Genomic DNA, 27,969 nt, shown 5'->3' with positions numbered 1-27,969 from the left:
GTTTAGTCATTTCACCCGAATCTGTCCTACAACATTCTCATGGAGTCAGATCTGTCAAACCATCATATTCCCTACTGGTTTTATGTACATGATGAATTCATTGATTCATTAGTAGTGCATCGGTGATTATAGTGTGTGTCCAACACCATTTGCTTAACAGACTGGATTATATCTCTAACATTTTTAATTCTAAATTTATTTGTCTACTTAAACTTTTGAAATTTGGCTTTCTAGTAATCAGGGCAGTGTTTCCTACAGCTGTGGAGCCCGCTATACCTATTCTCCCTAAGAGAGGAACTAAGACAGGGGCCGCTTGTTTAGATATTAGTCCCATATACATTCTTCTTCCCTCTTTATCATAATAGTATACCTGGGGAATGAAAATTGCTTTTTGTGGGTAACCATGGGTGGGTATTTTAATTTTAATATTGTTATTTTAGTGTTTATCAGAAAAACATAATGAGTGTGTTAAACCTGTCATTTCATGGATACCTTGCCTTGAGGAACAGCTCAGCCAAGGGTGGAGGTACTCTGCTTTACTTTGGAGCCCATCTGGAATAGTGGGAGTAGGGTTCAAGTGGTCTGGAGTAGAGTGGCGCTACTGGTGACTCAGTGGTGGGGGCCAGGCCTGTTAATCATTATGAAGTTCCATATGTAGACTTCAAGACTTGCCAAGATACCAAGAATGTCTCCATTAGAAATAGGATAGAATTAGGTGAAGGAGGTGGGAATGATAGTGTTGAAAATCAGTCTGTCGAGTAAAAACAAATAGTATTTTTACATTTCTTTGCTAAGAATGATGCAAACGGTTTGCAGGAGATGGCAATTTGGAAAGCACTAGTTAAGGAGAAGTAGCGGCAGGCCCTCGTGCATAGTCCTGTGTGCCCGGGGTTCCCCAGCTGTGAGATGTGGACTTGCTCAGCCACGGTTAATCATTCTCAAGGCAACAGCCTCATCCAGGGGAAGAGTCCAACCTTGGCTGCACGGGAGACTCACCGGGAGAAGCTTGTTCACGTCCAGATGCTCAGGCCACACCCCAAACCAATTAAGTCACAGTCCTCGAGGGAGGGATGCAGGCAAGCTCTGTGGGTCATTCCAGTGTGTGACCTAGGTTGAGAAGCACTGTCAGGGCTGTTTGGAAATCACTCCTTGCACAAGGAAAGCCGTCTGAGTCTTACAGATGTCAACTGGAGGCCTGTTCTGTGGCCTGCCTTACAGAGGAAGATGAGAGAGGAGGCCGAGGGAGGCTCAGTCCATCCTGGGCACGTGGTAAAGCTATAAAGATGTTTACGGTTGTGGCTGACAAATGCTAAAGCTTGGAAGTATGTTCTGAGCATTTTGGAATCACAGGAAAAAAGAAACCAAAAACTAAATTTCTAACAAATCGGATGAAAACAAACTCACCTCAGACAACAAATTTGGCATAGTCACTTCAGTTTTTCCTTCCTTACACACTTTCATCTGGCCTGCTCAGCAAGAGGCATTTCTGAATCACCGTCAGTTTAGCCTTTCTAACTGGAATATAGCCTTCCTGTGGCCGAGTTGGCTCATTTGAATTTGTAGATGCTATATGTCTGTCCTGGTGAGGAGCAGGCACTTGAGAACCTTTTAAGCATTGCCAGACTATCCTTCCAGGAGGCTCTGGGCTCCTGAAAGATGGCCTTTGGAAACAAGCCATTTAAATTCTTCTTGTAGTCCTTGTCCCAGCATGCTTCCATGTGTCAGGTACTCACACAACTCCCCTGTCGTGATAAGTCAGTGTTGGGTCGCAGACATTTGAAGCTGAGTTAGGCAACTGTGTGATTTTAAATTTAGAGTTTAATCAAAGGCTTCCACCAAGCAGCCATCACAGTGTCTCCAGTAAATGAATTTACCAAATAATTAATCTGTTTTCATTGGTAACATTTATCAGCAGCTCTTGATTAGGCCTTACTCTGAAAAAAATTTGATTGCCCCACAGATAAATTTATTCTCAGTTCAACTTTTATAGTCTGTACTTAACTGTGAATTACTTCCTGGTTTAAAAAAAAAAAAAAAAACATGCCTAGCTATTTATGGTATTTTCGTCTTGTGCCTTTGGCATCCCAGTGGTGTGAACCAGAGCTATGCCATCTGTAGTCAAGTGAGATTATTTAAAAGCGAGGGGAGTGAAATGATTCACTGGAAAATTTCCACACAGATTCTTAAGGAACAATAAGATAACCCTAAGCACCCTTTATTTGGTGCTTATTTGGTGTCATATGCTGGTGGGTAGTGACGGGGAGAAAAAAGGTACAATCTGTTTCTGAAGATTCTGCTATTTTGAAAATTAGAGAAGTGCTAGGCTACAAAGGAGGAAAGAATTCCATGCAGTGTCAATTGCTAGAGCTCTGAAGTTGGGTGAAGTATTTTCCTCTCCCTGAATCCAGGTTGGAGCTAATGAGGTTCATTTCCAGCCTAGAAAACCCCAAAGGCAGTATGCTTGCTTAGAATGGGTGTTTAATTTCTAATGGGTGTGATAAATATCTTTATGCCGAGATGCTTTGGCAACAAGAGGGCTGGTTCCTAGAACACTAAATAAGTGTGGGGCCTGGATAAGCCCTTTCTGAAAGCTGCTGTGCTTAGCATATTTTGACTCCATAGCATATGTTTTAACTTAAACGTGAATGCTTCCCATTCCATGTGAGATTTGTCTGAAACATGGTGTCTTTATTTTTTTCCTTCTGTTTTCCTTCCAGAAAGAAGACATAGCTCATCCAGCAAGCCTTCTATGGCCATTCCTCCCACTTCAGTATTTTCCTTCTTCCCTTCTCTGTCCAAAAGCAAAGGAGACAGTGCAAGTGGAATCAGTCATTCTTCCAGCGGAGGGGCTCTTAGCACGTTCTCCTCAAGTTCCAAGTCATTGAAATTGCCCAAAGAGAAACTGCAGCTCATGGGGAACACCAGGCCAATGCATCCCCTCTAGCCAAGTAGAGTCCCCCATGGTAGAATGTGAGTATGGCCCTGAGGGCTTCTAAAAGCGTCCTGCTGCAAGGATGCCTATGTGCAGTGGTATGAGGTTCCAGAAGCCATGGGACCAGCCACACAGGGGGCAATTAACTATGTGTGGCTGGCCCTTTTGTTCCCCATTGTGCCTTAGGAGACTTTCAGAGTAGTGATAGCAATAAAATGATGATGGTGCTTACTCGTTGATCCTTTACGTGTCCCAGGTACTGAAGCAGCTCCATGTACTATGTCATTTAATGATCCCAGTATCTTAGCAGAATGGTTCCCATTGTTATCCCCATGTTCCACTTAAGGAGGAAGAAACTGAACTTGAGGGCCTTGGCTGAGAAGACCCAAGGTCTTCTCACATCCCACTCTGTCACTTCCTCCTTGAGGACTGTGTGCAAGGCACTATTTCAGCATCTAAGAGTAACAGCCTCCAGGCACCAAGGGATTCTAGTTAATATCTGTCAAGCACAGCACTGTCTCTGGCCCCTAAGAGACCGTTAATGAATGGGTACTTGCTTTCCCCTGGCATGGCTTCCTTTGCAGGGTATGCCACCCAGCTCAGTCCCAAGGCCTGATAACTTGGTTAATCGCAGGACAGGACCTAATACCTGCTACTGCTTGAGGACCTCGCCAGCCAGGAGAGGCCACAAAATCTTGCAGGGTCTCAGCTACTCTCAGGCTGTTCCAGGTGTAGCTGTTTGGGGCTCTTTGTCCTGGTTGCTAAGCCCCCAGCCCCTGCTCCTCTGTCACAAATCCAATACAGCAAGCTTGTCTTTTGCTTCTGGAGCTGTCTGAAAGCCAGAGAAAATTCCAGTGCAATGCCCAAGTCACTTGCCAACTTAACAGCTGTTGGAGCACTGACCCCCTGCAGAGATCTTCACGTGGAGCTAGGGCTTCAGAGGGGCCGGCCAGCTTTTAGGATCCTCAGCATCACCATTTTCACCAAGGAAGGTGACAGTGTTGATGAGATTGCAGGAGTAGCCAGGGCTTTATCATGGGACAGGCCCTCAGTGCTCACCACCCTCAACCCAGGGGCCAGTGCTCTAATGCCCCTGCCATGGAAACCTCCCATCAGGAAGTGGAGAACTCATACATCGAATGTTAATCAATGACAGAAGCAGGGAACCTTGTTTTGGCATTGTGTTGATAGACATGTGTGCTTGGCATTGTGTTTGAGTCCTCATAAACCTTTAGTGACCCAAAATATTCTCTAAGGGCTCTGCACATAGACTTTGGTCATTTTAGACCTTGTCAGATTTTCCTTCTTGCAGAATTTGCTTTGGGTGTTGGATCCAAGTCTCTTATAGGACCATGTGTAAAATTTTTCTGAAATGAAAACATATAGGTTCTCTGGGCCTTTTGCTTCTCCAAAAGGGCTTATGGACTGGATGAGAGTGAATGTTACTGGGTTTTCTGGGGAGTTCTTACAAAATTCTAAAGGTGCCTTCTGTGGGCTGGTGCTGTGCAGGGCTCAGCCGACCCTGGCTCTGCCTCCTCCCTCTGGGGCTGCCGTCACTCAGGCGCTGGTGTTCACTCGCTTCCTCCTCCTGCAGCATGACGCCATCTGTGAAAGTGGAGAAGATCTATCCGAAGATGGATGACACACTACTGAAACCTGCAGTGGGGCCGACCTGTCCTACTACTGTGAGTTCCTCAGTCAAGCCTGGCCTTAACTGCCCCTCAATACCAAAGCAAACCTTGCCTTCGCCTGGACAGATTGAATGGCAAAGGGCTTCCTGAACCACCCGCTCTGGAAATCCGAAGACAGTTCCAATAACAGGAAGTTTAAAAATAAGAGATTATCAGGTAATTTCCCACTCTCTCTCAGTAGTGTTTCTGTGTATCAAATGGGCACTCACAGGGACCCAGGGAACTACTGCATGTACTATTGGTCCACCTCAGCCCTAGAAGGAAGTCCCCTAGGCAGCATGTGTGTCCTCTTGCTCTTGCTTTTCTTTTGGTACCAGGGATTGGACTCAGGGGTGCTTAACCACTGAGGCACATCCCCAGCCCCTTTTGTGTTTTATTTTGAGACAGGGTCTCACTGAGTTGCTTAGGTCCCGACTGAGTTGTTGAGGCTGGTCTTGAACTTGCAATCCTCCTACCTCAGCCTCCCGTATCTCTGGAATTACAGGCGTGTGCCACCATGCCTGGCTCATTCTTGCTTTTAAAATGCCACTTGCAAGTGTGCATGCATATATGCATGCACAGGGTGTGTGCACATGTGGGTGAAGTGACAGCTTTCTAGTGCTGCTTCTGAGTGTGTTAACTTGGTGATGCTGGGTAACAGTCTCTTTCCTGTGATCTCATACAGTCGTGGTGTGCTAGTGATGCTGCTGCTATGTGGTGCTCACATGTCTTTGTGGGTATCAACATAGTGGATTTCATTCCAGCTATAATTTGTCCATCTTGAGATCTCTCCTGTTTTCTAATTTGCAAAATAAATGAAGGGGTATTTTGTGAGCCCATTTTAATGTCTGTATGCTTTCAACAGAAAGAGAGTTTAATCCTGACATCCACTGTGGGGTCATTGATCTTGACACCAAGAAGCCCTGCACCAGGTCTTTGACGTGCAAGGTAGGTGGCTTCCTGCAGTCAGAGCTGATGCCTCTGGTGATTGCGTGGCCTGAGAGGGCCACGCTGTCCCTCAGTCTCTTAGGCCCAGGGTAACTGATGCTCTGTGAACTGTCCTGGGTTGTGTCAATGAGGACATAACTTGGTTCCAAGGAAAGAGTTCAAGTTGGCAAAGGGCAGAGCATGTGATGGGAATTGTACTCTCAAGAGAGGTTTTGTTTTCAGTGAGTTCTGTGTCCTGGGGAATAGCGTCCTTTCCCAGTCAGTCTGTTGTTTTGGGGGACTTAGTATTTCTACATAGAAATGTGAAACCAGAGGCTGCTCCTTGTTCTGGTTTACAATGCACAGACTACAAGTCCAGAAGTTTTCTTTGCACATATATCAGTTCCTTAAAATGTGTGTGCCATGGTACACACTTGAAGAACTGCTTTTTAAAAATCTGTGACTTTGAGATTGTCTTACTTTCTAGTTTTTCAAAAGTACTAGGTAAAATGTAATCTAATTTTTATATAAGCTAAGAAAATGTTCTTCCTGTGTCTTCTGAAGGTTTCCTTTTTTCCTTTCAAATGCCAGTGTGCCAGTAAGGAAGGGGCGTGCTTGCTGGAGGGAAAGGGCTGACCTCCTGGGCTGGCTTCCATGGGCTCCGCGCACGAGCGAGCCTCTCTCTTGAAGTGTGTTTGTCTGGAGTGTCCCCAGCTGTACTTCAGGAGTTCAGGTAGTATTAAGAATCACTGCTTTTATGTGTATAATCTAACATTTTTTGTTCAGGGAAGGGGGGAGTCATAGAAGTTCCTGCTCAAAATTAATAAAATTGTTGGTCTATTTTTAATTTTACTTTCAGGTGATCTTAATTTAAATTTCTAGCTTAATTTCAATGTGTACATTTTCTCTTAAAACAGAGGTTCTAAACCATTTGGGGGAAAGGAAGCTTTAAATGCCCAATTAAAACCAAAAGAAAAAAAAAAAACCATAGACCTTCTTCCCAGGGAGGGGAAAAGTACACATGTACACTTTGCATTCTGTCTCAGGTTAATGGACACCCCTAACCCAAGTCTGTCCTCAGATCTGTGGGTGAAAAACTCCTACCCCAGAACAAATAGCTTGTGCCTTTCCTGGGACACTAAACTGAACACATACTGTAGTGTGCTGTTGCTTTCATTTTTGAATCTAGCCATATGGCCTGTGTGAAATTGTGTCATGGTTTCATCTATACATAAGGGAATTTGTGGAATAATGCACCAGCCCTCTCCCACACCATGATTCCAACTGGCCGGCTCCTTCTCCCTCTTCCTGTCTGCCTGGCTCTCAACAGCAGGATTGCTCAGAGGTGGTGCCTGTGTTCGCCTAGGCTTGCTTTCTTTATCCAGGATGTTCTGCTCTGTTTGTTTGTTTGCTCTTGTTTTTGCAGTGCTGGTGATGGAACGCAGGGCCTCACGCATGCTAGGTAAGCACTCTGCCACTGAGCCCCATCTCTCACCCCGGGATATTCTTTTTAAGTTAGCTATGAAACTTGATGGTGAATCAAAGTGTGTTCTTTCTTTTTCTTTGGAACTCTTTTCCATTGTGAGAACCCTTGACGTCACTCTCTTTTAGCAGTATTGCTAAGTGTGTGGCGCGTCATTGTCCTACTGCTGGTTCCTGCACTCATTTTCTTGCTTAACTGGAGTTTTCTGCCACTCCATAGGTAATTCCCCATTTCCCTTTCCTCATGGTCCCTGGAAACCACCATTCTATTCTTTGTTTCTGTGAATTTGGCTAGTTCACATACCGCATGTAAGTGGAGTCATGAAGTGTTTGTGTTTGTGTTTGTGTGACTGTCTTATTTCTCTCTGTTTAATGTCCCCAGGACCCATCTGGGCTGCTGCAATGGCAGGAGCTCCTTTTTGAGGACTGGCTAATATTCCATTCCTCGTATTTACCTTTTTCTTCATTCACTTATCTGTCAATGGACTTTTACCCTGTTCAGAACAAGGTATTATAAATAGTGCTGTGGTGAACTTATGGACATGCTCACATGTCTTCAGTTCATTTCTTTTGGACAAGCACCAGAAGTGGGATTGGCAAAAGAGGGGAGCTTTGTTCCCCTCTTCCCATGCCTCCTGACTTTGGATGTGCATTTCCTGCTGTCTTCTTTCAGACACCATGTGCTCCTCTTCTGCTCTGGTAAGTGTAGTGCTGACACAGGTGACCTGGTGCTGCACTTGCCCTCGCTCCGGTCTTCCTCTTCAGCCTGCCTTGTTGTGCGTTTAGCATGGAGTTGGCAGGAAACGCAGGTCCTGGTCCCACCTGCCCTTGCACGGGGTGCCTTGACTTCCTTCCGTCATTCTCTGGTCAGCTCTTCTCCCCTTCTTCGCTTCAATGTGGCCTGAAGCAGTTGACTGTGGAGGACTGAGCACGCCTGTGTGCCCCTCCCGCAAATGCCCTAAGTTGCTGCCCATCTCACCAGGAGGGGGCGCATCGCTGCCGCTCACTCCCTTTGCTCATCCCCTTTCATCCACCTGTCCTTCCTCCCTCCTCATCTGCCTAACAGCCTGCTTGATGTCCACTGGGCCTTCAGCTTTGTTCCCTCCATCACCAGGAAACTTGGCATTCCATCCCCGCACCAGCACAGGTCTTGTTCTGGATCCCAGAGGGCCTGGGGCTTCACGGGAACAAGGTGTGCCAAGGCGTGCTACTGTCCTTGTGGAGCTCAGTCTAAGGCCAGAGATGAAGATGGGTGACCGAGAGCCTCTAGTGTGGAGTCCACTGCTGCCTTATGCAAAGGGACCACAGTGAGAGCCGGGCTTGGTCACGCTGACTTGTCCATGCGAGAGGCATGGGAGAGGTGGGGCAGAGGAGACAGGTGGGATCTGCAGGCCAAGCACAGCCCCCAGAGCTGGAGAGGCAGGCTGGAAGCTGAACAGGAGGAGGAAGAAGAGGCAGGCAACACCGCAGAGCAGGGAGCCAAGGTCTTAGAGTGTCGATCTTCCCTGTGCAGCTCCGTCAGCCCACTGAAGCATTCCAGTGGTCGGGGTGCAGGCGGCGTTGTCAGGTCTGTATCTGGAACATTCTTCAGAGCCCAGTAGAAATCCTGCCTGCCCCTCAACCTGAGCTGGGACAGCATTGTCTACCTACTTTCTTCACTCAACTTGAATTTGCTAAGCAGCACAGAACATTCAGAAACGAGGAGAGCTGCATACATGTGTCTGGAAAGGCAGGCAGGTGAACCAGTGGACCAGGGAAAGCGTATGTCAGCGTATGTCATTCAGTCCTTCAGTATGTATTAGAGGGCCTTTTTTTTTTTTTTGTATCAGGGTTTGATTCCAGGGGTGCTTTACCACTGAGCCACATCCCCAGCCATTTCTGTTTTTTATCATGAGACACCAAGTTGCTTAGGGCCTGGATAAGTTGCTGAGGCTGGCTTTGAACTTGCAATCCTCTGGTCTCAGCCTCTCAAACCCCTGGGATTAGGGCAATGGATCACTGTGCCCAGCAAAGACCCTTAGTTTTACATACTCTTTGATTGAAGCATTTGTTAAATAGCAGGCACTGTTCTAGGTGCTGATACAGCACTGAGTAAAAACAGGTTTCTTTTCCCCATTCAGGTTACTTTGCTGTGGATGTGTTACATACTAGAGGACAATAAAGATTTTAAAAAGAAGCTTAGCACATTTATCCGTGCCTGTTCAGGTTCTGGGTGGACGTGTTTTGCAGTGTGTCTAGTAAGGCACTAGGTTGGATTGTGGCATTTCAGATGGATGTTTGAAGTATAATCCCCCAAGTTCTTCCCAACCTGCTCTGTCAGCCACAGAGCAACACATTTCTAGAGCATGTGGGTGTGGAAGCTGTGAAGTGTCCCTTGAAGTATTTTATAGTGTGAGAGGAGGAGATGTAGGTGAAGTCACTTGTTCATGGGTACGTGACTAGGGGCCTCTGTCGTCAGCGAAGTTCTATCCTTTCCTGGGCTTAGTGTCCCCTGCCTGTTTATAGACCGTGACCCTAGAAGTTCATGAATTTTGACCTGCGAAGTCATTTCACAGTGATTGAACTTGACTGCCCCTGAGTGTTGCCAACTGTGGCCACCTCACAGTTGCACAAAGAGCTTTGTCTTCTGCTGGGAACAGGACTAGGCTTCTGTGACCTTAGATTTGTAGAGTGTTGGTAATTATCAAATCATTCAGTGCACAAATTTTTACAAGGTGCTTCAGTCACAGGTTGATGCTGGTTGGTTGCCTTTGAAAGGCAGCGGCCGTCCCTTGGCTGTCCTCCCTGAGGGCACCCCTTTCCCAGTTCTGAACTGGGACGCTGCCCGCAGGGATGGCTGCTGGCGTCTCCTCTTGTGTGGGTCTTCCCCGGCAGCCGCGGTCCCTGTCTCCAGAGAGCCTCAACCCGCTCTGCCTCCACAGGCTTTCTCCTTGGAGAAGGAAGCAGTCGTTCAGCTCTGGCACTCTGCGGTTTCTAAGGGAACACTGTAGTGCATGTTTCATGGGTCATTGTTTCTTCCCTTCATTAGCATGTGGGGTTTTAAATGGTTGAAAGTCGGACCTTTTAACAGAGTTAAGAGCCTCTTAAATAAATTGCTCTCACGGTAACAAAACATGAGCACCTGTCTTCTGCGTTTCCTGTTGGCCACTAGTTACATAGCAGGTGACCCAGCTAACGTGTCTCCTTCAGTTGGATGGAAGTAGCATTCCCAGTCTCCTCCAGTTAGGGTCTAGACTGTGTGCTTTAGTCCAGCTAAGAAAGATTCTGCTCTTGGTTTTTTTTTTTTTTTCATCTTATCACAGGTTGAGCAGTCTTCAACTGTGCTAATGGTACAGATTGCTTTTCAAAGAGAGTGACTTTTGGGGACATGTGACATATCAAAGTTATTGTTGTGATTCCTCAGTTTCTGTATTTTTTTTCTTCTGAGTCTTCCAGACACATTCCTTAACCCAGTGGAGGGCTGTTCAGGGTAGAAGAAAATGATTTGATGAGTTATTAGCCAAGCACAAAAACAAAACCAGGGTAAAAGAATCCATGCACCATCCGGACTCTCAGCCACAACCGCTGCCTCTCAGGGACCCGCATCCCACCCCTGCTAGATCGTCGCAGGAGCTGCACCAAAACGCTCATGGAGTGATTCCTTCTGAATCAAAGCCTTCCGTAGCTAGCAAACCTAACCTCACACCCCCAGTCTTCCAAGGTAAGCCAAGCCCTCCTGACCATGCACACCCCTCAGGGACAGGCTGGGAACACTGGGAAAGTCCTATAGCCACCATGCCAGGGAAAATACAGTGGGCTCACCATGGAGAGGCTTACTGTGAGAGATAAACAGTGTCCAGGCCATCAGGTAGTCCAGCCAGGGCTTCTCTTAGTTGCAGGTGCAAGCAGTGCTGAAGAGCTGGAATGATCTGCTCTGCGCTTCCTCAAGGTGTCTCTTAACCCCATAGGGCAGGGCTGAAGTTGGTCCTTGCCCACAGGTTTCTGGTGGAGTATTTCACCAGGCTTTGACAGTGGTTTCCCATAGGTCTCTGGCTTCTTGCAGAGTACAGCCACGGAGACAGGCACCAGGCCCGAGGGTCCACAGCATCCATTCATCAGCGTGGCTCTTGGTTTACTCATCTGGGACATTGTCCTAGTGTAGAGGAGGTACATTAGCAGCATGATAAGCAGTGGGCTAAAGCAAGTTTTAACCTGTCACACACATACCTGAGGGACGGTCCTGGGGAGTGTGTGTGCTTGTGTGTGTAGCCAAGTTGAAGTGGAAGGACCTTGGACCCCTTTTCCAGATATAAGGCAGAGGCAGGGAGGAGGAGGAGGGTCCATGCTGGTGGTTTGGCCATTGGCAGCAGGGCTTCTGGTCAGGTAGGTGACAGCCTGGGCTTCTGCTGCTGCTCAACCTTCTGCCCCCATGTCCAGTCTGTGCAGTTGTTGCGCAAGGGTGCAGTCCCTCCCTCGCCATGTCCCCATGTGTGCTGGAGCCCCTCCCAGTGACAGTCCTGTGGTTTCTCAGTAACACCCTGGAGGAGCAGTCCAAGGGGTCTCCCCAAGTCATCAGGACTCCTTAGTAAGTCCTTCCTTTGGCCATCTTCATATTGAAGTTTTCCATTAGGGAAAAAAAAAGCAGGTGTGATTCCAGAAGCACTGGGCAGTTGTCGCTCGGTGCCGCCCCGATCACCAGGCTCCAGGGTACCCTCATAAAGTGGGGATGCTAACTGTGCTGTCCCTCCTGGGTGGTTGTGAGCACTGGCTGGCTATTTCATTCATTACCTTAACCTAAGTTCATTTGAAATTGAAGAGGAACAGGGAGGGATCAGTTCTCCTAGATCCCACATGTGTTCCCCTTCTTTGGGGAGAAGTTGTCACATCTGGCAGGGGACTGGGCTTGCTGCAGGCAGGCAGGTGAGGGGAGAGGTGTTCTGCTCACTGGCCAGGACTGGTGGAGCCCCAGCCCTCAGGTGGCCTGGGCACGCTGTCTCTAGAAAGGGAACGGATCCCGGGTGTGATCTGATCTGTGCTGCTCTTCCTGCTCCCCAGGCCTCTGCCCTGCTCAGCAAGGTGGGAGTGCCCCCGTTGACCCTCCTCAAGTCCATGAGTCTCCACACCCTCCCCTGCCTGCCACTGAGCCAACTTTACAGTTATCCAGTGAGGTGGGAAAAGGTGATGACAAAGAAGAGTCTGTTGAAAAACTGGACTGTCATTATTCAGGTCACCATCCTCAGCCAGCATCTGTAAGTTCCGAACCCACCCATCGAGCCTCCCCACGTGGCATGGACAGGGCACTGCAGGGGGCATGCCAGGGCCTTGGCATGCCAGAGGTGTGGGACATGGCCAGGTGTGAGCTGCGGGCAGGGTGCCCCAAGGTGGCCAGCACTGTCGGGAGCATCTTCTGCCCTCCCTCTTCCCAGACACTCAGGCAGGCATGTCACCACATGCTTCATGGCCTCTGGTGTCAGGGTCGGCTGTCTTCCCGATTAGCTCCTTTGTTGAAGGAGAGAGAGACCTGGCGGCGGCTGCGCCTGAGGTGGCAAGCACACACTGTGTTCTCTCTTTCAGTTTTGCACATTTGGGAGCTGGCAGATCGGAAGAGGGTATTATGTGTTTGACTCCAGGTGGAATCGGCTCCGCTGTGCCCTCAACCTCATGGTGGAGAAGCATCTGAAAGCACAGCTGTGGAAGTGAGCGTGAGGCAGATGGCCAGGGGGCAGCTCACCCTGCATGTCTCCCGCTTTCCCAGATGGCCTCTGTGACCGACTGTCTAAATGAAAACATGGTCCTGGCCACCCTGAGAAGGCACCTGGTCACGCAGCACTCACTCATTCAGTGGCCACATATTGCCCTGGGTGCCAGGGTTCAAGGCAGGCGGATGGATGCTTTGCCAAGATCATGGTTTAGTTGGGAGTTGGGGGAGACAAAAATCAGTTAGCAGGAAAATGGGTGGCAGCTTGTCGTCAGGGTGAGGCTGGGCAGGTGAGGCATGTGGAGCTTGCTGTGCGCCGGGCACTTGTTGAACATATGTGTTTTCCATGTTCTTGGCAGGTGACTGTGATGATCCCTATTTTTTTAGCAAATTAAAATGAAATACAAGGTCACACAGCACTTTAGTGGTAGAGTGAGAATTTGGACCTAGAGGCACTTGGTTTCCAAAGACAGAGGATGGGGAAAAACAGACCTGGGGGGTTCAGGGAAGAGGCGGCCCTTGACCTGAGATGGATGAATCAGAGAGCAGCCACGGGGCAAGGGGAGGAATGGGGTCCAGGTAGGAGGAGCCAGGTGTGTGAGGGTCTCTAGTCAGAAGACTGAGAAATAATAGTAATGAACGTTCTGCCAGACGAGAACTGAGACACCAGCAGGGCCAACAGACAGTGGCTTTGCCTGCAGTGGGAAATCCTTGAAGGCCTTAGACAGAGGAGCTGTGCCTTCAGATTCGCATCTAAAGACATTTTGTGTTATGTTCTTGCGTGTTTCCCAAATGGGATTTTAAAGAATGGAGGGTTCTGTGGCCTGAAAGGTCTAATCCAGCCTTTCCTGAGGTAAAATTGTTATCATTCCTGCAGGACTTCCCAGAGTCTTTAACAAGCACTGTGCTCTGTATACTCCACGAGGCACGTGGAGTCTCCTTTGCTCTTTGGACCTGGGAACCTGTCTTAGAGGAACATTTTGGGCAACTGGTGTTCAGTGGCCTCTGCTTTGATGAATATATAGAACTTTGCTAAAGGAGTCATTGGGTATCCCAGACCCACCATTTGGGCGTCATTGGCTAGTGCCTTGCCGAACTGGCTCTGCCAGTGCGTCCATTTGCCTCCTTGCCTTGGTTTCCTAGTGAGGCAGGAGGAAGCCAGTCAGAGACCTTGGCACCCCCGTGGCTTTGGCTAGAGAGCATCCCGTTGCTCTCTTGGAAGAGCAGGTCATGAGCAGGGCTGCTCTGCTTTCCCGTTTCCCGTTTGCTTCCTTCTGAAGAAAATCACCCCAGCCAGTGGCAGATTCATGTTTTTTTTTTAGTTTTGGCACACCGAGCACCCCTGAGGGCTCAGCGTTTCATTTGTCCAGACTACTCAGAGGGTCTCGGTGCAGTGGGGCCTGTGGAGACCCTCTGCTGTGCTTGCCACAGCAGGGCCGGAGGCTGGGGTCAGGCATTTTGGGTTCCTCCTGCCTTTGAAGACTCTTGAAAATGTGCTCTGGACTCTTGAAAATGCTGGAGGGGTCATGTGGTGGACTCACTGCCTACTTGGGCTGTTGCTGTTGGAGGCCCTTGTCACTTGCTCTTGGGAGGAATACGCAGTCCCTTTCTACTGATGTGACCTCTGGTCTTAAAAGTCAGTGCAGAGTGACAGGTGAGAGGCTCAGCTCAGAACTGACATATAGACTTGGAGCAGGTTCCCAGCCCCCAGGGCCTGATTTCAGGGCAGCCCCTGAGATTGGCTGTGGGGAGTTCTGCTCTTCCCAGGTGGCTCCTTTGAGGCACTCTGGGACACAGTGGTCCTGGTCGCATCCTACTTCCTTCCAGGGAGATTCCTGTTGGAGCAGCTCTCTTCTTGGCCCCTTACTTGCTAATCACTGGGGTAAATTTGAGGGTGAGTGGAGGTGGGACTGAGTGATCCCAGCCATCTGCAGTCTGTGGAGCCTCAGAAGTAAACCAGCCCTTCTGAGCATGGCCCTAGCCCAGACAGTCATTCTGATCTCCTCTGCATGCTGTGGGCCACCTGCCCTCTCTCTATGTGGGACCATGACTCACATCCCTCAGAGGGGGCTGTGTAGCTTGCAAAGCATATTTGTTTGCTTTTTAACCATGTGAATTGGGAATGCATTCACATGGCTTTAAAACAAAGATTGAATATGAGGAGGCATACACAGTGAAAAGGCTGTCCCCTTGTCCCTGCCCTCCTATTTTCCACCCACCCCACAATTTTTATTAGTTCTTACACACCTTTATAGAGCTGATTTGTGCAAACACAAGTCAAGATCACTGCATATTCTTACTTTGCTTCTGCTGTATATGGAAGGTCATGAAGTACTGCATAAGAACCTTCTTTAGGAAAGAGGGGCCAAGAAGGCGGACTAGAGGGTGGCTGCATTTCACGTTGCTCCAGGATGCAAGATTCAAAAGAGGAGATAGTGAGAGACTTGGGACCAACTCAAAGCTGCCGGGTTAGCCTCTCCTGTTGGGGAGGCGTCCCGGATGGGGCGGTACCCCCGGAACGCAGGGAATTTGTGAAGTGGAGTTGCTCGGCGAGACACCCCTCCCTCCGCTGGAGCAGTAAACATGGACAACTGGGATCATCGTAGAGGAGGCGGCTCAGCACAGCGCTTGGACTCGAGCAACCACTGGGGCCCCGGGCAGCTGCCTGAGGAGGAGCTGCATGGCGAGCTGTTTAGACCCAGAATGACCACTTCTGAACACTGGGGGGTTGCCCGGAGGAAGAGGAGAAGCCCGGTGGGTCGCTTGGTCTAGGAGTGACTGCATCAGAGCCACAGGAGGTTGCCAGAGGAGGAGCTGCGTGGTGAGCTGTTTGAACTCAGAGCGAGCGCTCCTGAACACCGGTGGCCTGCCTGGAGGAGGAGCATGGTGAGCCACTTGGTCTCGGAGCCACTGCTCCTGAACACCCGGGGGGCTACCCCAAGGAGGAGGAGGAGGAACAGGGCGGGTCACTTGGACTTGGAGTGACTGCCTAGGGCTACGGGTGGTTGGCGGGAGGAGGAGACACAAAGTGAGTTGCTTGGACTCCTAGTGACTGCGTCAGAAACTGGGCGGCTGTCCGAAGGAGGAGGTGTGTGGCGGGTCTCTGGGTCTCAGAGCTATTGTACAGGGCTCCAGGTGGTGGCTCAGAGGAGGGGCTGCATAGCCAGGTGATTGGTGCAGAGCAGGGTCCCAGGAGCTAGGTGGCTTCTTGCTGGAAGAGCCGCACAGACACACGCCTAGGGGCGGAGCCAAGTTTCCAGGGCGCCGGGCAGATTCTCTGGGAGAGGCAGCCTAAGGAGACTCGCCTGCGAAGGGTGAGGCTCCCAGGCCCAGGACATTGGTCCGGGCCCCTGGGATTGTTGCAGAGGAAGACAGCCCAGGCCAGGCGGTAGTTGTAGATAGAGGGGAACCTATAGGAGGGCAACTGACCAGCGAGACGTCCCCACCGAGTGAGTCTTCCCGGCCAGGGGAGACTCACAGGGACGGTAAAACCAGAGACACAGGCACAAACAGGCGTTGCCTCAGCCCGCAGTCTAGTTCCCCATTGGATGACCATTGGTCAACAAGTGGAGGCACCTCTGTGCACTAGCAGGGATTATACGCCACCTGAGGGTCACCACCCCTAGAGAGGCAGCTTCTTCGTGGAGCTCTGCATTATCAACCTCCTCCAAGACTTCAGGCTACTGAAGGATAAGAGGGGATATACTAGCAATCTTCAGGGACATTTTAAGTTGATAGAGGAAATCTGCAATATCTTAATAACCCACTGATTTCTGAACAATATGAGAAAACTAGGGAAGAAAATGCCCCAAACAAATCTAGATGTTACATCAATAAAATCCAACGACAGCATGACAGAAGAAATGACAGAAAGGGAGTTCAGAATGTACATAATTAAAATGATTAGGGAAGCAAACGATGAGATGAAAGAGCAAATGCAGGCATTCAATGATTGCACCAATCGACAGTTAACAGAGCAAATTCAGGAGGCAAAAGATCATTTCAATAAAGAGTTAGAGATATTGAAAAAAAAAAAAGAAACAGAAATCCTTGAAATGAAGAAAACAATAAACCAAATTAAGAACTCCATAGAAAGTATAACCAATAGGATAGAACAGCTGGAAGACAGAACTTCAGATATTGAAGACAAAATATTTAACCTCAAAAACAAAGTTGAACAAACAGAGAAGATGGTGAGAAATCATGAACAGAATCTCCAAGAACTATGGGATATTATGAAAAGGCCAAATTTGAGAATTATTGGGATTGAGGAAGGCTTAGAGAAACAAACCAAAGGAATGAACAATCTATTTGAAGAAATAATATCAGAAAATTTCCCAAATCTGAAGAATGAAATGGAAAATAAAGTCCAAGAGGCTTATAGGACTCCAAATACACAAAATTACAACAGACCCACACCAAGGCACATTATAATGAAAATACCTAACATACAAAATAAAGACAGAATTTTAAAGGCTGTGAGAGAAAAGAACCAAATTACATTCAGGGGGAAGCCAATATTGATATCAGCAGATTTTTCAATCCAGACCCTAGAAGCTAGAAGGGCCTGGAACAACATTTTTCAAGCTCTGAAAGAAAATGGATGCCAACCAAAAATCTTATACCCAGCAAAACTTACCTTCAAATTTGACGATGAAATAAAATCATTCCATGATAAACAAAAGCTAAAAGAATTTACAAAAAGAAAGCCAGCATTACAGAACATTCTCAGCAAAATATTTCATGAGGAAGAGATAAAAAGCAAAGCAAATCAGCAAAGGGAGGAATTATCCTAAAGGAAATGTCAAATAAAGGAGGAACCAAGATGTGTCAAAAATTTTAAATATGAACCAAATGACTGGGAATACAAATCATATCTCAATAATAACCCTGAATGTTAATGGCCTGAATTCATCAATCAAAAGACATAGACTGGCAGATTGGATTAAAAAGAAAGATCCAACAATATGTTGCCTGCAAGAGACTCACCTCATAGAAAGAGACACCCATAGACTAAAGGTGAAAGGATGGGGAAAAACATACCATGCACATGGACTCAGCAAAAAAGCTGGATTATCCATCCTCATTTCAGATAATGTGGACTTCAAGCCAATGTTAGTCAGAAGGGATAAAGAAGGACATTTCATACTGCTTAAAGGAAGCATAAATCAGCAAGATATAACAATCATGAACATCTATGCCCCAAACAGTGGCTCATCCATGTATGTTAAACAAATCCTTCTCAATTTTAGAAACCAAATAGACCATAACACAATAATACTAGGTGATTTTAACACGCCTCTTTCACCACTGGACAGATCTTCCAAACAAAAATTGAACAAAGAAACCATAGATCTCAATAACACAATCAATAATTTAGACTTAACAGACATTTATAGAATATACCATCCAACCAAGAGTGAAAACACTTTCTTCTCAGCAGCACATGGATCCTTCTCTAAAATAGACCATATATTATGCCACAAAGCTAATGTCAGCAAATACAAGAAGATAGAGACACTACCTTGTATTCTATCAGATCATAATGGATTGAAGTTACAAATTAATGAAAGAGTAAAAAACAGAAACTACTCCAACACCTGGAGATTAAACAATATGCTACTATATGATGAATGGATAACAGAAGATATTAGGAAGGAAATTAAAAAATTCTTAGAGGTAAATGAGAACAAAGAAACCTCATATCAAAATCTCTGGGACACTATGAAAGCAGTACTTAGAGGAAGATTTATTTCATGGAGTGCATTTAATAAAAGAAGTAAAACTCAAAAATTAAATGACCTAACACTACAGCTCAAAGCCCTAGAAAAAGAAGAACAGACCAACACCAAAAGTAGTAGAAGACAGGAAATAGTTAAACTGAGAGCTGAAATCAACGAAATTGAAACGAAAGAAACAATACAAAAAATTGACAAAATAAATAGTTGGTTCTTCAAAAAAATAAACAAAATTGATAAACCTTTAGCCACACTAACAAAGAGGAGACAAGAGAAAACCCAAATCACCAAAATTCGGAATGAACAAAGAAATATCACAACAGACACGACTGAAATACAAAATATAATTAGAAGCTATTTTGAAAATCTATACTCCAACAAAATAGAAAATTTCGAAGACATCAACAGGTTTCTAGAGACATATGAATTGCCTAAACTGAACGAGGGGGACATACACAATTTAAATAGACCAATTTCAAGTAATGAAATAGAAGAAGTCATCAAAAGCCTTCCACCAAAGAAAAGTCCAGGACCAGATGGATTCTCAGCTGAATTCTACAAAACTTTTAAAGAAGAGCTCATTCCAATACTTCTCAAAGTATTCCAGAAAATAGAAGAGGAGGGAACTCTCCCAAACTCATTCTATGAAGCCAATATTACCCTGATTCCTAAACCAGATAGAGACACATCAAGGAAAGAAAATTTCAGACCAATATCCTTAATGAACATCGACGCAAAAATTCTAAACAAAATTTTAGCAAATCATATACAAAAACATATTAAAAAGATAGTGCACCATGATCAAGTGGGTTTCATCCCAGGGATGCAAGGTTGGTTCAACATCAGGAAATCAATAAATGTAATTCACCATATCAATAGACTTAAAGTCAAGAATCACATGATAATTTCGATAGATGCAGAAAAAGCATTTGATAAAATACAGCACCCCTTCATGCTCAAAACACTAGAAAAAATAGGGATAGTGGGAACATTCCTTAACATTGTAAAGGCCATCTACGCTAAACCCATGGCTAATATCATTCTAAATGGTGAAAAACTGAAAGCATTCCCTCTAAAAACTGGAACAAGGCAGGGATGCCCTCTTTCACCACTTCTATTCAATATCGTCCTTGAAACTCTAGCCAGAGCAATTAGACAGACCAAAGAAATTAAAGGGATACGAATAGGAAAAGAAGAACTCAAACTATCCCTATTTGCTGATGATATGATGGTATACTTAGAGGAACCAGGAAATTCCACCAGAAAACTTTTAGATCTCATAAGTGAATTCAGTAAAGTAGCGGGATATAAGATCAATGCACATAAATCTAAGGCATTTTTATACATAAGTGATGAATCTTCAGAAAGAGAAATTAGAAAAACTACCCCATTCACAATAGCTTCGAAAAAAGTAAAGTATTTGGGAATCAATCTCACAAAAGAGGTGAAAGACCTCTACAATGAGAACTACAGAACACTAAAGAAAGAAATTCAAGAAAACCTTAGAAGATGGAAAGATCTCCCATGTTCTTGGATAGGAAGAATTAATATTGTCAAAATGGCCATACTACCAAAAGTTCTATACAGATTCAATGCAATTCCAATTAAAATCCCAATGATGTACCTTACAGAAATAGAGCAAGCAATTATGAAATTCATCTGGAAGAATAAAAAACCCAGAATAGCTAAAGCAATCCTTGGCAGAAAGAGTGAAGCAGGGGGTATCGCAATACCAGATCTTCAACACTACTACAAAGCAATAGTAACAAAAATGGCATGGTATTGGTACCAAAATAGAAAGTTGGATCAATGGCACAGAATAGAGGACATGGACTCAAACCCAAATAAATACAATTTGCTCATACTAGACAAAGGGGCCAAAAATATGCAATGGAGAAAAGATAGCCTCTTCAACAAATGGTGCTGGGAGAATTGGAAATCCATATGCAACAGAATGAAACTAAACCCATATCTCTCACCATGCACAAAACTAAACTCAAAATGGATTATGGATCTCAGAAGCAGACCAGAGACCTTGCATCTTATAGAAGAAAAAGTAGTTCCAGAGCTTCAACATGTCGGCTTAGGACCAGACTTCCTCAACAGGACTCCCATAGCACAAGAAATAAAAGCAAGAATTAATAACTGGGATAGATTCAAACTAAAAAGCTTTCTCTCAGCAAAGGAAACTATCAGCAATGCGAAGAAAGAGCCTACAGAGTGGGAGAAAATCTTTGCCAATCATACTTCAGATAGAGCGCTAATCTCCAGAATCTATAAAGAACTCAAAAAACTCTACACCAAGAATGTAAATAATCCAACTGACAAATGGGCTAAGGAAATGAATAGACACTTCACAGAAGAAGATATACAAGCAATCAACAAACATATGGAAAAATGTTCAACATCTCTAGTAATAAGAGAAATGCAAATCAAAACCACCCTAAGATTCCATCTCACCCCAATTAGAATGGCAATTATCAAGAATACAAGCAACAACAGGTGTTGGCGAGGATGTGGGGAGAAAGGTACACTCTTACATTGCTGGTGGGGCTGCAAACTAATGCAGCCACTCTGGAAAGCAGTGTGGAGATTCCTTAGAAAACTTGGAATGGAACCACCATTTGACCCAGCTATCCCACTCCTTGGCCTATACCCAAAGGACTTAAAATCAGCATATTACAGAGATACAGCCACATCAATGTTCATAGCTGCTCAGTTCACAATAGCCAGATTGTGGAACCAACCTAGATGTCCTTCAATTGATGAATGGATAAAGAAAATGTGGTATATATATACAATGGAATATTACTCAGCCATAAAGAATGATAAAATTATGGCATTTGCAGGCAAATGGATGAAACTGGAGAATATCATGCTAAGTGAGATAAGCCAATCTCAAAAAACCAAAGGAAGAATGATATCGCTAATAAGTGGATGATGACACATAATGGGGGGTGGGAAGGGTTAGTGTTGGGGTTGGAGTTGGGTTTAGGGAGGGGGGCAGGAATGGAGGAAGGAAGGATTGTATAGATGGAGGCGAGGGGTGGGAGGGGTGGGGGGGAAGGAAAAGAATGGCAGAATGAATCAAACAACATTACCCTATGTAAATTTATGATTACACAAATGGTATGCCTTTACGCCATGTACAAGCACAGAAACAACATGTATCCCATTTGTTTACAATAAAAAAAAAGAACCTTCTTTAGAGGACCTTGTGGCAGTTGTTTGGAGAGAACCACATCCTCACCCTAGTGGAAGCCTTTCCTTTTCCCAGAACTTTATTCCAGACAGCCTGGTCCTCAGACCCCAGCTTAGTCAGCCACCTGTTAGCCACAAGAAGTCACTGCACCCAGCAAACTACAGTACCCGAGCTTCATTTATGCTTACCCCAGAATGACCTGTGGCTCTGCTGGGTACAGATTCTGCCCATGTCCTCTGGGCCAGGACCCAGGTACTCAGCATTTCCAACAGCTCCCTCTGGTAGTGCTGATGCTTGTCCTGTTTGAGAGGCTGGAACCTTCTAGACATTGCTGTCTGCCCACTGCTTGCAGCCAGAATTGAGATGCTCTGACTGACTGACAAGGCCCTGGGTTCAAATCCCCAGCCCCACAAAAAAAAGAGAAGTTCTGACTGGAGGCCAGAGCTGCACTCTGGAATGGGGTTTTTAAAGCAGGTGCAAGCACTTGCCCTGGGCATTCCTTTACTGAGAATCTGTTTAGAAGGCATCTGGGAAGCACTGCACAGCTCCCTATCTTGGAGACAGAGTAGGGGTGGGAGGGCACCAGCCAGGGCTGCCTCTGGACTTGGTTCTTTGTGACCCTGGTCCTCCAGTCAGGCCCTTCTTTTCTGTTCCCTCAGTTTTTATTGTTTGGTTTTAAGAGATGGTTCTTGCTACGTTGCCCAGGCTGATCCCACAGTCCAGGACTCTAGTGATACTTCTACCTTCACCTTCCAGGTAACTGGGACTACAGCTGCACACCACTGCACCAGGCTGTCACCTACTTTAATTTTGTCATAGGGTTTATGGAAATATTTGTGCAATCACATTTAAAAATTGAGCTAAATAAAAGCAAGTCCTCCCTAGTCTGCCTGTCTGCACAGCCCCACCCCCAACACAGCTTACCCAGAAGTTGTTACCACACTATGACTGAACAACTCTGAGGTTTCAAGGCTGCATCCCTTGGACAATATTTGGGCCAGTAGTTACAACCTAGCTGCTGCTGTTAACTGGCAATGGCCTTCTTTTTCCCCCTCATTCTTTCTAGAATCCCTCCATGTTTACTGAGTGCCTTCTGCATTCCAGGGCTAGGGCTCCCATGGTAAATAAGCTGTGAGTTGCTCCTTCTGCAAAGGAGTTAGTGACTTGCAGTCTTAGAAAGTCTGGGAACAGGTCCATGTAAGCACAAGTCAGGACGCCCAGGACGGAGTTCCTGAGAGCCATGCTTAGCTGAAGCAGAGAGGGTGATGTGGAGCAGCAGAGGACACAGAGGGTCCTGTGTCATGGAATACTCAAGAGATGGGTGACTGGGGATGGGAGTGGATGGTGTGAAGCCAGGCAGTAGGACAGGTGGGGCATGCACGTGTGTTATCCCTGGAGCCCCAGGAGGGCATGGAAGAATTGGAAGGACGAGTGACAGGCCTGGCTGTGTGTCGGGGTGACCGCTCTGCTGGCGGTGGATTGCTTGGTGTCTTTGAGTGTCCATGAGTGGCTCTGGCCAGTGTCACACACTTGCCCTCTCCTTTTTTCAGGAAAATCCCACCAGTACCCAGCACCATGTTACCTGTCTCTGCACGTGTTCCTCACCAGACAAACTCTGTGCCGACGTCACAGTGTGGGATCAGCTATCTCACTGCAGCCACCGTCTCTGCATCCCCAGTACTGCTCTCGTCCACCTGTGTTTCCCCAATTAGCAAATCAGTACCAGCTCATTGAACCACAGTGAATGCACAGCCGGCCACCTCCGGGGCATTGGATCCTGTGTGCAGTATGCAATCCAGACAAGTGTCCTCTTCATCCTCATCCCCTTCCACACCCTCTGGTCTCTCCTCAGTCCCCTCCTCCCCCATATCCAGGAAACCTCAGAAGTTGAAATCCAGCAAAACTTTAAGGCCCAAGGAGTCTTCTGGTGACAGCACTGACTGTCACAATGCCAGTAGCAGTGCCAGCGGTGGCTCTGGAAAGAAACGCAAAAACAGCTCCCCGCTGTTGGCCCATGCCTCCTCCTCCTCCTCCTCCTCCTCCTCTTCTCATTCCATGGAGTCTTTTAGAAAGAACTGTGTGGCTCGCCCCGGCCCTCCCTACCCGTCAGTGGTGACATCTCCCCACAGCATCAGCCTCGACTGCGTGGTGAACAGAGCGCCCACCATGGTCCTCCGGCATGAGCAGTCAGGAAGGGGCCACCTGAATGGGAGCCCTGCAGAGTCCATCAAGAGGATGAGTGTGATGGTAAACAGTGGGGACACCACACTCTTCCTTGGTCCCTTCGTCCACAAGTCCAGCGAACTGCCCGTCAACTCACACAGCAGCTTCCCGCTCTCGCACAGCCCCCTGGACAGGCTCATAGGAAAGAAGAGGAAGTGCTCCCCGGGCTCTGGTGGTGGCGGCAGCAAACCCACCAAGGTCGCCAAACTGCCAGCCATGAACAACGTCCACATGAAGCACGCGGGCACCATCCCAGGGGCACAAGGACTGTCGAACAATTTCCTCCTCCACCAGGTAGGGTGCGCACTGCGGCATGGCCCAGCATCCCCCCGGGGTGGGTGGATTGGCCTGTCAATGTATCCAGCCTCATCGTGTCATGTTAAGAGGCAAGAGCCGGTGGCCTGTGGGCTGTGAGAGGCTGCTCCATGGAACTTCTGGTGTCTGTGGGAGGTACTCCTGTAGGAGGGCACCATGCAGTGTGTCAGCAGATAGGGCAGAGCGGAGCTGGAGCTGGACCCATGGAGGACGGGGGCGGCCCTGTCCAGAGCGAGGGAGACCCTCCAGCATGTCCCTCTGCAGAAAACCAGGCTGAGGGCAGACCAACCGAGAGGGATGCTCTGAGACTTCCAAAGGAAGTGCTTGTGATATTTGTGACCTGGAGCAGTTTCAGATACTCTGGTTAAAATTCACCCCATATTTTCTCCTCCCTGTTTTAGAGGGAGGCAGAAAACCAGGAGTCAGCATGGCCATGGCTGAGGACTAGAACCGCATCGCAGTTTAACAGAAAGAAATGGAGCTGGGGGTCCGCTCAGAGTGGCGAGGGGTGTCGGATTCCAAGTTAACCACTACTCTCTTGTGCTGTCTCTCTCCATGACCTCGTGCCCAGCGCTGCTGTCTCCTGGCCACTCCACCTCTCCTGGAGCAGTTTCTTCCAGCTTTTGTTGCTCTAACTTCCAGCTTATCTCTCCACTTATTATTTCATTCATCAGGATATCTCCTCACCCTGCTTACGAAGAGGAATCTCAGTCACAGCACCCCAGAACCCTGACTTAAAATGTGAGTCTCTTCTTTGTTTTTCCTCCTTTGTTTGCCTTCCAAGCTTAGGTGACAGGGTAGAACTTTTGTCAATCAGTGCCAAGGTGCTTCTCACTGCATGACTCCCTCCAGCATTTGGGGGGATGAGCCGTGCTGGAGGCCTGGGGCCAACAGTGAGAACTTAAGTAGCTGCTTAAATCATGGCCTTGTGTCATCTGGCTCTCTTGAGCTGGTGGGGGGCTCCTGGGCAGATGAGAACTGCTTTCCCTTCCTGTTTGTCACTCCTCCTCATCATTCATGAGGAGCAGGACAGCATGAGACATTCCCTTAAACCCTCCCTTGGCTGCAGTGTCCCCATGGACTGTGGCCCTGGCAGGAGGAGTTGTATTGTCATCTCAGGTGAAAATTCCTGAGCATACCGGGTCTTCATTTAGATGGGGGTGTGGACCTTGGTGCTCTCATGGTGGCAGGCAGGGTGGCCCACCTCAGTGGAGCAGCTGCTCCCAGACATGCTAACCCATTTCAAAGAGAAACTGCGAGTCTGAACTGGCATAGAAATTTGGCCATTTTTGTAAAGCTAAATAACGTTTTGAAATGTAGAGTGGCCCACATGACTGTTGGCCAGGCTTGGCTCACAACCTGCCTGCCGGTTTATTACCTCTTTTACCACAAACCATGGCACAGACCATCTAACTGTGGTCTCTTTTCTTAGAATCATTTTCAGCCAAAGATCATGTTTGAGAAGGCCTTAACTCTGTGCCACGGAATACTTTCCTTATACTGCAGGAATCCTAGGGGCCCCATGGCTAGAGATCAGAGGAGTGAACCCCAAGAAATGTCATTTCTGCATTCACTTCTCTGCAGGAGGGACCCTGTAGCATTCATGAGAATCTCAGAGAGACCCATGAACCCACCATGCATTAAAGATGGCCACTCTTAGAAAAGTGGAACTTGCAAATTGCTGCTTCTCATGGAGCTGATTTTAAAACAGTACTAAGCTGCCTGTGAAGAGGACTGAGGTGGATGTGCCGGCAGCCTTGGGGACACTCCCCAGGTCTGTTCATGCCTCTCTCAAGGCCTCAAGCAGCCCTGGGAGGGCCAGAGACCCCTCTGGCCCCACACAGACCCAGGCAGCCTTGGGCGTGAGCTGTCACACCTGTGTACTGGCCCAGTTCACCTGGGATTCCTTTAAGGACAAAATGAGAAAATAAAATCAAAAGACAAACATGAGAACCTTTCTCTAGGCTGGAAACCCAGACCTGCGTCCCTCAGCCAGTTTCCTGAGAGTAGGCCTTGAGAGTGGTCTTTCCCAGGGACAGCGAAGTCTTCTGAGCTAAGGCCAGCTGTGTGGCTCATTGTCCCAGCAGCCAGTGAACATTAGTGGCCTGTGGTCTGTGGAATGTTCTTGTTTAGAATCAGGGGGCACAGTGTCCAGACACTTACTTACCTCTCGTTTTCCCACCCCCTCTGTTTTGAAAGCCAAAGACACGCCCCTGACACCTGAAAACAGCACAGGGAGGAATAACCCGAACACTTTTGAAGACAAATTACACCTCCACTCAGCACTCTGGACTCCACCATGCCTTTGAGTCTCTTCCCCACCTCCTATGGGCCTCAAGGGTAACCCGCCAGCCTGTTGTTTGAGTGAGGATTTCCCTGAAGCTGTGTCTGTAGCAGTGAGTACTCATAAAGGACACTGGGTCGAGTTCAGTCACCTGATTACTTTTATCAGTGTTAAAGTGCTCTGGACTGCTTGCTAGCAATCTGTGAGAAGTTTTTGTTTTATTTTCTAACTTGCAGTATATCATGGAGCCACTCTTCGAGTAGATTGGCTGGGCAAAAGAATGTTTCGGCAAGAGTGTTACTGTAGACTTTTCTCCCTCCTCCCTCTCCCTGCTGGTTTCTCTTTTTCTGCCCCTCAACCCAACTTTAATTTTTTCTTTTTTTTAAACGCCGTCTTCTGGAGGTCAGTCTCCAGCATGTAGGCACCTTAACTGGAGATTGGAGGCTCTCCAGGAGAGAAACTGTGCCCTGAGTGCCCCTCTGCAAAAAGGAATCTGGCTTTAGGTTTCCATAGCGATGTTCCAGGACTAGCATAAGGACGATGGCACCAGGCTTCATGTCTCCATAGCTCAGCTGTTTGCAAGTAATTTGGGATAAGAAGCTGTGTGAAATTTCAAACTTACAAAATGGTTTGAAGTCATTGATGACCCAACAGCAAGTATAAACCCTACTGGAGGCTTACTTTTCATGGTACAGAAGCAATTCTACATGATTTTTAAAAAGCGAAAAAGAAAATGCAAACTAGTTTTGATAATGGAAAACCAAATTGGGGGTGGGGTTGGGAAAGGTAAAATCAAAATAGGGAGAGAAAAGTCATCTTTTTCCAAGATTTCCAAAGAGATGCGATTTTCTTATGAAGTTTTCATGTGAAACAGTCTGTCAGGTTGGGCTGATGGTCCTACCCCATCTGTTTTCTAAGAATTGCCTTTTAAAAGTGAAACCATTAGGATGTACTTCTGAGGGATCGCCCCCATTTTTCTCTGCAGATACTGTCCTGGGGCTAAGCCTTATTTCCGCATCCACTGCTCCCAGCATGGTGTGCCCCCTCTCCCCTAGGACTACAGACATTCCTCTAGATGCAGGTGGCCAGGGAGCAGACCCCCAAACAGGTGGAGTAAGAGTGTGCATGCATTCCCGTTCAGGGGGTACCTGTGGGCATGTCGTGTTTCCTCAATGTGCCCTCCTTCCTTGGGTTAATGGTGTCATCTTCCTGAGGCTTTTGGAACCCTCCAGGGTATTTTCTGTGGTACCCCACCCCAAAAGGAAGCTTACTGTAGTGAGACAGCATTGCTCAGGAGGGCGTCGCTGGAGTTGGGGAACTAGCTGGGACCTTTTAACTGGTGATTGCAACACCACAGCTCCTGAACCAGACCAAAGGCCCTCCCCCTAAGAACACAGAGCAGCTGGACACAGGGTGACCTTTCCATGGCTCTGATTATCACCCCGCACAGAGTCAGTCAGTGCAGCCACTTTTTCCCTCTAATTCTTGGGTGACAAACTTCAGTTTCAGGGAATTTCAA

At 47.3% G+C, this 27,969-nt stretch overlaps 1 protein-coding gene and 1 pseudogene across 1 annotated transcript in view; one reads left to right on the top strand and one right to left on the bottom strand.

Moving 5' to 3' along the window:
• The window catches only part of Atxn7 (ataxin 7), a 293,750-nt gene that overhangs the window by 178,804 nt on the left and 86,977 nt on the right, over positions 1-27,969 (bottom strand).
• Positions 404-26,591, top strand: LOC124968923 (ataxin-7-like; annotated as a pseudogene).

The sequence above is a fragment of the Sciurus carolinensis genome, chromosome 17, assembly GCF_902686445.1.
Source record: "Sciurus carolinensis chromosome 17, mSciCar1.2, whole genome shotgun sequence".
Classification (NCBI taxonomy): domain Eukaryota; kingdom Metazoa; phylum Chordata; class Mammalia; order Rodentia; family Sciuridae; genus Sciurus; species Sciurus carolinensis.
Note: the sequence above shows the minus strand (reverse complement) of the source record. Positions and strands in the feature narration are given on the sequence as shown.